Source organism: Nymphalis io, chromosome 25, assembly GCF_905147045.1.
Source record: "Nymphalis io chromosome 25, ilAglIoxx1.1, whole genome shotgun sequence".
NCBI classification, from domain to species: Eukaryota; Metazoa; Arthropoda; class Insecta; order Lepidoptera; family Nymphalidae; genus Nymphalis; species Nymphalis io.
Genome location: NC_065912.1, coordinates 3,573,495 through 3,583,997, shown reverse-complemented (window position 1 = coordinate 3,583,997; position 10,503 = coordinate 3,573,495). Strand labels below are relative to the sequence as shown.

The 10,503-nt window shown below is 31.5% G+C and overlaps 1 long non-coding RNA gene across 1 annotated transcript; it reads left to right on the top strand.

The window, feature by feature from the left end:
- Positions 1-1,599: 1,599 nt before the first annotated feature.
- On the top strand, positions 1,600-10,131 carry LOC126778338 (uncharacterized). The gene is made up of 2 exons (XR_007670131.1): positions 1,600-2,261; positions 9,552-10,131. It is a non-coding gene; the product is annotated as an uncharacterized LOC126778338 (long non-coding RNA).
- Positions 10,132-10,503: the final 372 nt, after the last annotated feature.

The window sequence follows — 10,503 nt, the reverse complement described above, 5'->3', positions numbered from 1 at the left end:
AGTGACCAAGTGTATTAAACCACACAAGTGACAAAATATAAGTGAACCAATGGTTGTGCATTAACAATATAAGGCAGTTGGTTTATACTTACATGTGTATGAGCGGGGGTGACCACTGCCCACCTCTAGATACCGGTGTTTCCGTACTCTTAATAAAAAACCACTTATATGAAAGCTAAAAATACGAAATATTATTAGGCCGAGTGAAAGAGATAGATAGAATATAAATATAAAAACACCAAGAAAGAAAGGGAGAGACAACTAACACATGTGTGCGTAAAGTGGAAAGCAGTTTTCTCGCTTAGGAAAAAGGAAACGTGCTGTGACTCTTACGGTTTAATGGCTGCCGGGTTGTAGGTACTCGAAACATGTATATTACTTAAATACTTAACTAATAGACATGTTTCCAACAAAATTTGTTAATAAAAACATATATATTATTACTAAAAAGTGATGTGTAGCTCATTTAATTGAATACACCAAATATTCATTTATAAAAATAAAAAAAAATAGTCAATGACATAACTTTATAAGTACGAATTATACAAATTTTCACTTGTGATTATATGTTACAAGCGTGTTTATTGAAAAAAAATCCAATGGCAAAATGTTAGGCAATTGAAACAAGAGTTTTCCCAGATAAATAAAATTACTAACCTAATATAAACTTACAAGGACATGAAATTCACGCTTTTCAGGCCAGTAGTCTAAATTTAAGTGGACGAAACTGAAGTGCACTACTTGTATAATATTATTATATATGCACTAAAACCTTCTCTGCTTATGCGCTGCATATTCTAGTACGAATTTTATGTATTTTTGCTTAGTAGTTTTTCATTTACACATTATAGCTCCTCATTTTTTAGTATAGAGAGAGATATATTTTTAGTATAGAGAAACTAAAAATATATCTCTCTCTGCAGAATAAAATAATACTACGTTTAAATCAACAGCAATAAAAATGTATAGAATGTTACATCAAAAGTGATTGTAAAAACTTACTTGAACAATTTTAATTTGTCATAACCAGATCGTTTAGATTGATTTCTATTTTTTCGTAATCATGAGATCTAAGCATACACAATGTATGCTTATAGAATTAAATTGATATTTGTATTTGAGCAACTTAATGTTTCTTGACCACTTAAATATTGAAGCTATAAGCTCGAATTATGAATGATATTAGTGTTTTAAATGTCAAATACAAGAAGTGCATATTGCGAGTAATTTCTTATAAATTTTTTAAAACACATAAAATAAGCGATTAAGGACCCAATTTAAAAACTAATATTAATTTCGCACCTTTATATCGGCGCAGGTGGTACCCATACGAGCTGGGCCAGTCAATCTTGTTTTAAAGCCATTGAGCATATGCCGTCCGATCGTTTTTTAAGCTTATTCTTATCAATGGCTACAGATGTTAGCACTGAATTGCACCAAAATGACGTAAGTTTACGGTCATGGTAACCCTATACATTACAAGCGGTCGGAAAAGTCTTTTCTAATGTTTAGTCCACTCGCCGCGAGATGGCAGCCTCGGAAGGCGCTTTCATCATATAAACCGGCGCTCGCGCCGCACCGCTCATAGCCAGTCACGGCGCACGCGCGAACAGACCACTGTGTTAAAAGTAATACCCTGTACATCGCGACTCGGTGCACGAAACGAACTTTTGTGTTAATCTGTGCTACGCAATGGATATTGTTACTTTGGACCCAACTGGACTATATTGAAAACTGGGAATAATTGATCGCCAATATGGACGTACTGACCCTAGATCCTACCGGTCAGTACTAACTGTCGATGGCTTTTAAGAGTTTGGACCCGACTGGTGTGTATTGAACTTTCTTATTAGAATCTTACTTGATAAAATGGAGGTAAAGGTTCTTGATCCTACCGGACAATATTAAAGCTACAAAATGATCGGGCTAGATCCCACAGAAATCTATTAAACCTTTTCTACCTTCTATGAGGCAATATGTGCTGCGGCAGACGGAGAATTCTTACTGGCACGCGCCCGGAGGAGACATCTTCTTGCAGGAAGAGGAGGCTCTCGATTGAGACCTAACTGACTGCCAAATTATGACAACAGCTGTAAATAATCAGAAAAAAATGAAGGGGGGCGTGTACGCAAGGTCATTGGATGGAAATCAGCTGACTTGCGCGCCGCGTGCTATCCGGAAATGCAGACATAGAAAAAATACTTTGTGCAGTAACTTGGCCTAAAAACACGCCTGTTACAGAAGATCCTTATTCTGATGACGTAAGTATTATTTAGCTGTTCTTCTCGGAATAAATGCAAACAGAATTCAAAGTAATTACATTTTCAATTTAAATAAAATGTTACAGTCTATTGTGTTATGAATTTAAAATTATATCTTCGACATTTTAATGGAAATATTGGAATTTTAAATTTATTTTAAAACAAACATGAGTTTTTTTTTTTTAGAACAGGTATTTTATTAGTTCTTTGTCCTTCAAATGTTTTATACTATAATCTGTATTTAACTTAATAATGATGAATGCAAGACCTAAACGACACTATTAGCTCAAAATAGTACAATTCAAATTTTTTCTCATAAAATCTAAATAAATATTAACTTTGTAATTTTTTAATTTTCTGTCCGAATTTCGGCCAGTATCGCAATTTTTATGGCACCGACCGCGGGTTCGATGACCGGACATATTTTATTTCATCGCGCGCTTCCACGTACACACACAAACTGCACACACACACATACAAGTAGATGAAAGCACGCACACTATCACAACAGATCTCCGCATGTTTGCGTCCAGTTTCGCAAAAACATTACACCGTGCTCATTTGTATTATGAATGTTATCATTTAATTTGCTACAATTAATTATCATTGTCGCACACATTACTTAAACAATTTTAAATCTCGTAGGTAGGTTAATTATCTTTCACGACAGCGACAATTTCATAAGCTTCCTCATAATTATTACATATTTTATATACATGCTTTAAAGGCATTTCACAATGATTACACGGGAGTGTCATAATACTTCCAGATTAACAAAACGCGTAATGCGCCTGTGTTTGCCGAAATATCCAGTTCAACAACCCGGCGATCGCTCGATCGGGAGTTCAAAATAGACGCGAACGCGGCCCGGCGCTCTTCGGCGACACTCGAAAATGCTCATCATTGTGTATTTATTCCCGCCTTTATTAGACCACAGATTAAAAACTTCTTTATTAAAAAAAAACTATATAATTTCGCGGACGAAATTACTTACAATTTTTTTTCTTTCCTTACTACTGTTAAAATACTTGTAACTTTCAAGGTATTGTTTTCATTTAATTAAATGATTCAGAGTCTGTTAAGTCAGTTTCGCACATGAGCCGATTAAGTGATGTCTTCGCGGTGACCCTCCTTGACCCCGGTCCACTGCAGCGTGGCCTGTTTTTTGGGTTGCGTCATCATAGGTCACTACCTCCCTAGCCATATTTTTTTGCTCATAAAGTTATGCTTCGCACGTGGCCGTCTTCCTTTGTTAGATCATTTAACTTCATGCCAGCTATTTCAGTAACTTAATATGGTCGAGACAAGCTCTGTCGTAACTTAATGTGGCGTAATTTGATTGTGATAACATGAGCTAAGCGACGTTTGTTTTATCTTTACTTGTTTTACACGTTTTGACTCGTTTCTGGAACCGTATAATTTTTAATCAAAACATAAAAAATAAATTGTGTCTATGAAAGTAAAAAATATTAAATAGTAATAGTAACTGAAAAAATAGTATACACGTTATCGCTAGTCACCTATTTAATTATTATCGCTCAAAGTTGTAAAAATTTATTTACAGCTTTGAATATATAATGTGTGTTACTAACTCCTTGCTCTTAATACAATAACAAATCAAGTTATTAAGTAACAATGAAATTAAATTGTATTATAATCTAGTAAAATTTGCTATTTATTACAAAATGCTCAAAATAAATATAAACTAAGTACAAATTTAAGATTTTTTTTATTTACTTAAATTCAACATCAGATGTCAAAATTTTCCTTAATATCTGTCGAGATGTTAAGAGACTTTAATTTAAACAACAAAATGAATAAGGCTATCAATTTTTTTAATAAAATAAGTAAAAGTACGTAGGTTTGTCATATATTTCTCTTTCTTAATTCATCTTTTTCTTAATTTCACACCGTACGTCGCTTAATTTATTGGACAGGGTACGTAAGTAGTTGACTGGAAATAGCCAATTGGCTATGCAATACTTTTTTAAATATAGCTAAAACCCATGTAACAATATAATCGCACGCCGCGACATTTTTTCAACGTGCGTACAAAAAGTATTAATGAATTGAAGTTGAAATTATGCATTTTTTGCGATGCAAAATACATGTCGCGTACAAAGGTGCATTACAAGGTCGAATGGCAGGTGGCAGGTCTAATTAAAGGTTTTATGTTTAAATAATTAAATGAACACTAGTAGGTAAAATACGGGCAGGTGCCATGTTACTTATGCAAGAATAAAATCATTATTTACGAATACCAAATTACACACATTAATCGACATTGTAAGTATTATAAGTTTCATTTGAGTATCTCTAATTAAATTACTCCGTAATGCATTTCTGAAATCGAACTCCTCATTATTCATGATAGCCTAGTAGTTCGCTTACGTATTCGTTTAGGTAATAAAACTTTAAATTTAATTTAAAGTTTTCTTTATTTTCTCTTAGTTTCTGAATGTCCATGCGGTTTTTAAAACCATATTTGTTTCTTACCTATGATGTATTTATAGAGATAGAATCTTTACAACGAAAATATTTTAAGGAGTCAACAAACCTTAGTCAAGGAAGGAACTGGTTCTTTTATTAGTTTGAACTCAAATATTTTATTTGACTATTCTAATGTAATATCGAATAGACGATGACTGTTTCTGGGTTTAATAACATTGAAATTACGATTTATTTTTTGTTAAGATGATTTCACTGTCGTAAACGAAGATAATCTATCTTCAAACGTATAAAAAATATGACAACATTTTTTTTACATATTAATACCATACATCATATTTTAACATGTAATAAAAATGTTCAGAAATATTTTATAATATGATGTCCATATGGTATATGATAATAAATATTTGATAATTAAAATCGACATTTTAATAACATATTACGGCTTTAATAAAAATAATTAAGTTGAAGCGATACACAATAATTTAAGCCGTTCTTTTACCCATTGCATTGCAGATGCATAAATATTAAGAAATAAAATATTTCAAAACGATCAAGTCTTAAGGCCGTCTGAACGCAGTTAGTGGGTCAAACTTTAGACTCAGACTTAGCATTACATATTTATCAACCTTGGTTATGCCGATCCAAGTTTAGTTACATAAGTGCCAACTTGCATAACATTCTTGCCGTAATACCACAGTCGATAGTTCTTTTTGGTGCTGCGATGTATTTAAATTTTAATTATCGGTTTTATCGATCGTGGCCCAATAAAAAACCTCAAGATATCGACAACATTATAAGTATCCTTGGCAATTTAAATACCTCTTGATGTTCATGAACAAAAAATGCCGATTTCGGCAATTATTATATCAATTATGAGAAAATAAATATACCTATATGACACTAGTCGATTGGTATTCGCGAGTCATTTAATACAATGCTGCTATTGAAAACTTTTACTACTGGTATCAATATAATAATTTTCGTAATTTTAAAACTTAAAACAATGTAATAATAATTATTTAATCATAATAATAATAATAGAAAATGCAATAGTTACAATTTCAGCTAAACAACTATATTTTTCTTATATTTTTGAATAATTATATATTAATAAGACTTAATTTCTCTTATTCTATGGGTCCACCTCAATTAAGTCATTTACATGCAAATAAATTAAATCTAAAATGTAATTTTGTAATATAAAAACAAATCTAATTTATATACAAGCTCTTCGATAATCAACCCTATCTTGAATCTAAGTAATGTTTTTCTATCGGTGTATTCGTCATCTATCAAGTCATTGACACCACTGCACCAGCGATACCGCGAGATGATGAGAACGTAAGCGGTTCAATCAACTCTGCACCTACCTAATCAGAGTAATTCACCCATGCGGACTACCACGATCGGTGCTCTAATAAAAAACTTGTTAAGTCTATACGTCGTAAAAACATCTACTATTTTAAATTGAGCATTCACTATTTTTAAAAATTGCATAAGAAATTGCTATAAAATTGTTTTTATACTATAAACAAATATTTTCAGCTCTATATATCATTGTATAACTAAACTAATCAGTTATCACTAAAAAGGTACGCTGTATACACGTTAAACTAATTCTGGTGCAATCTCTATCAATGTATGGTTTCCTAGTACCTGAAACATAGCAGCGACGTACAAACAACACATCAGATACACTTTCGTATGTAGAAAATATACACAGAGGCAAATCGGCGTACATACACACTACGGGGTGCGGATTCTCATTTGTATTTTTGGGGTGTTTCTGTACGTTGTGGAAAATCTTTCCTCTCCGTATCTACGAACTAGACGCTCGTAGTAACTACATGCTAGTGGTAGTATCTCATACCATAGGAACGTTAGCGAAGCTGTTTCCGCATAGGCAGTTCTAAGAGGCAACGAACACGTCAAGCGTGCCCTCGTGTGAGCACGAGATCGTCAACCTTACAATTTAGAAAAAAGTCGCTTTACGCCATTCGTATCGTCACTTTTAAAATTATATCGTTCACATGTATGAATACAAAAAACAAAAAAGAAATATGATAATAAAGTTCAAATAAAACAATATTGGGATAATAAATCTTATCAAAACAGATTACATGATCTTCGCAAATGACAAAAAGTGCTGTGATGGAAATGGAATGCGTCAAAATGTCGTCAGTTGCTGTGATTGTGACGCGCCTACATGCGCTAACACACACCTCTGTACTTGTTCACAAACGCACATTTACACTATATATATATAACTACATCGATACTTAGTACGTCATATGGTGGCCTCTCGCGATATCTGCGAGCCTGGTACCTTGTCTCCCCGTAATAAGCTGAAGATAACTCGCTTTTCTTGATCTTAAAAGAACGACATTATTTAATTTAACTTCCGCGTATCTTTTCGCGCTTATTATTATTATAAAAAATAAGAATTGACTTAGTCAAAATGTTTATTTAATCAAATAACAATTGAAATATATAAATATATAATTTAAATAATAAAAATTTAATACTTTTTTGGCAAAGCATAAGGAAAACAAAAATTTAGAACATTTTTGTCTTCATTACTCGGCATTGACAGGAGGTCAAGGAAACCTGTCAGTATTTTTATATAACTCTCTGACTCATTGACTGCCTAGAAAGAAGTGAATAAAACTACAACATGTCTATGATCTCCTGGTATAAAGTGTTCTAGTTGACGATCCTAGCGATCACGAGATGAGAGGAGGAGTGTTAAAAAAAATATCTTTTTGATTTTTAAATAAGCAAAATTTTTCTTAATCTGTTTGTTTATTGTTTGTAAGGAAATTCATTATTTTTACAAATAGAGAAAATGTGCAACATCCGAGTAGCGCCATCTGTTATCGACTAGTTGCAAAATAAATTATGAATGTCGGAGTTAAAAATACCTAACTTGTGTATTGTTAGTGTGGCTTTCAAGATACGTTATATTTAAGGCAAATGTCGCCAGGTTTAATCAAACAGGTGCAGGGAGCCTGCTAAGCCAAGGATGACCAGAGCCCGGTGCACTCTTGAACATGTGGTATGCACTTGCAATTTTTTAGCCACAATACATGCACTTCTATTATAATGAGTATCTATCAAATGTCTGTAATTGGACAACTTAAATATTTATATTAATGATCTTTAGATACGCAAATAATTACCTCTATTTTGTCATATAATAACATTAAAATGACATAATATTCTATATAATACATGAAAACAATACTTACAGTTCATAATTACAGCAATTGCAAGTTTTTGTAATAAATACGTAACTGGCTATGAACTTCCTTTTCACATAGCCTAAGTGGAGTATTTATGTCATCGGTCTACCGAGCTCACGCCGAGCTTGTTACGTCCTATAAAAAAGAGACGGAGATTTTTTTAAATTACTGTGAGCAATTTCATAACATCGCCCTTTAAAGGGGCCGCGTTCTAAAAAAACAAAAGTTTGTTTTATGATCTATCCAAAAATGTTGCGCAATCAGGAAAAAAAATTGTTAGAAACAAATGAATTTTTTTTTGCAATTTTATGACAAAAATTCATGCAAAAAAATTTAAGACCAACCAAGTAATAAAACGTGGTCCGTACGCAATGGACATATACTTTTTAACACAGATCTATTATTTGTGAATAAGTTCCTTATTGTTTTGGAGTTTGCAAAGAATACCGACACAATGGATTTATCTATAATTAATAGCTCAATAAAATTTTTAAAATGATAAGAGAATTAATTAAACCCAATACATGTATAATTTAATATAAAATTACATTACAAATTAAAATTTTTATTTTACAACCTGCTTTTATACTCTTAAATTTTACCCTTGCAATTATAGTCAGAAAAAAGCATTGACTATTATTTCAATGTATATAATATCAGCTGTTTAAGTAGATCACATTAAAAATGAATAAAAAGTAAAGTTATCCACCTGACAAGCTGTAACAAGGTAATAAAAACAAGACAGGTTTAGACAGTGTTCTTTAAGTACAAATTACAATGTGTTCGTAAAACAGGACCTATGATGGATCAATGACTATGAAATGAATTATTTTCCATATATAGGCCAAATACATAACCATGCATTTCTTATTTTTTGCTGGTTTTTATTTACAGTCAGAAAAGAAATATGATACAAATTAAAACGCTAGTAGATTGACATAAAAATATGTAATCATCTTATAAAATAATATGGAAATATGTAATGTTTAATTTATATAAAGAAACGAGAAACATGCTTCATTACGTATGTTACATTTGTTTTTAACTTAAAATAAATATTAAACTTATAGTATATAAAAAGTAGAACTTCTTAATATCTTAATTAAAATTAGCAATTTCATTTCATTTTTTTTTCACCAACCCGCATTGGAGCAGCGTGGTGGAATAAGCTCCAAACCTTCTCCTCAAAAAGGGAGAGGAGGCCTTAGCCCAGCAGTGGGACATTTACAGGCTGTTACTGTATTTCATTTTTTTTATATAACTATTTTATTAATTTACTTTTAAATGTTTATTAATTTAATTATTTATATAAATGCGATTAAACCATGATATTTAATAACATAAATATTTGCTTGGTAGGACTTTGGGAAAACTCGTCGTACTGCTCAACACAGTATACAGTGTTCCGGGAAGGTACAAGTGACATAACTTCTTAGTTCCCAAAGTGGCGGCACATTGGCGACGAAAGGAATTTATATTAATTCTTACAGCGCCAATATCTATGGGCACTGACTTATCAGGTGGCTTATTTATCAGTCCATCTATCTACGTATGATAAATAATTATATATAAATTTTAATTTTTTTCTTTCCAGACATATTCCCGCTTCGCTCAGCAGCTTTCGTCTTCATTATCTCAAGAGAACTCCATAAAATGTTCGATCAATACTCACTAGTTTTAAGTGCTATTTGACTGAATAAATGATTCTTTTTCGAGAACTTACATATCTTTCATGCATTTGTATTTTATATAAATTATTGTATTTAAAAAAAATATATAATTATAAGTTGATGCGGCTTTGTTGACAGTTGTATAAAAAAAGGTTGTTGTGAATAGATAAGAGATTTATATTTTTTTCTAAATTCTAGCTTAGACATATTTAAGGTACTGATAATAATATAACGACAATCTCTATTTTCTGTCAATAAAGTAGCATCGAAGTTTAGATCTTAAGGAGATTAAGGACAAGCAAAAAGAGGCAAAGGGTTTTTTGAATGGTTTTCTTTTTCTGACTGTATATTTTATAAGAAACCTTCAAAAATTACCATATATAAAAATATATGTAGTTATTAGTTAAATATTTAGATTTCTGCTACTTATTACTTTCCGCATAATTCGAGTTACCAATTTGATTTTGCTTAAACAAAATGTAAATAAAATAACGCTTACTTCTGCTTCTTGTTTTTTTTTATATATATATAACTTGATTAAAAAACAATTTGTACTGATAAGACTGCGACTAGCCGTCTAACAAAATTTTAATTCAGTGTTGCCATTTAAGACTGAAAAAAAAATTAATTAGTTTTTATTGGAAGGAAGTCTATCACCTTTTTTATGATAAAAAAAGTCCAGAAAGAATCCCACCCTAGCGTACATAAATTATATACCTTTGTAATAATTATCGTATAGTTTTAGGGAGCAATAAAGATGTTATATATTATTTCTAAATATGTTTTTTATTATGCCTAAGGCTTAACCTAATACAAAAAGTAATTATTACTATCAAATGCGTAGCACAATATACAATATAAGTATGAAGTATTTCA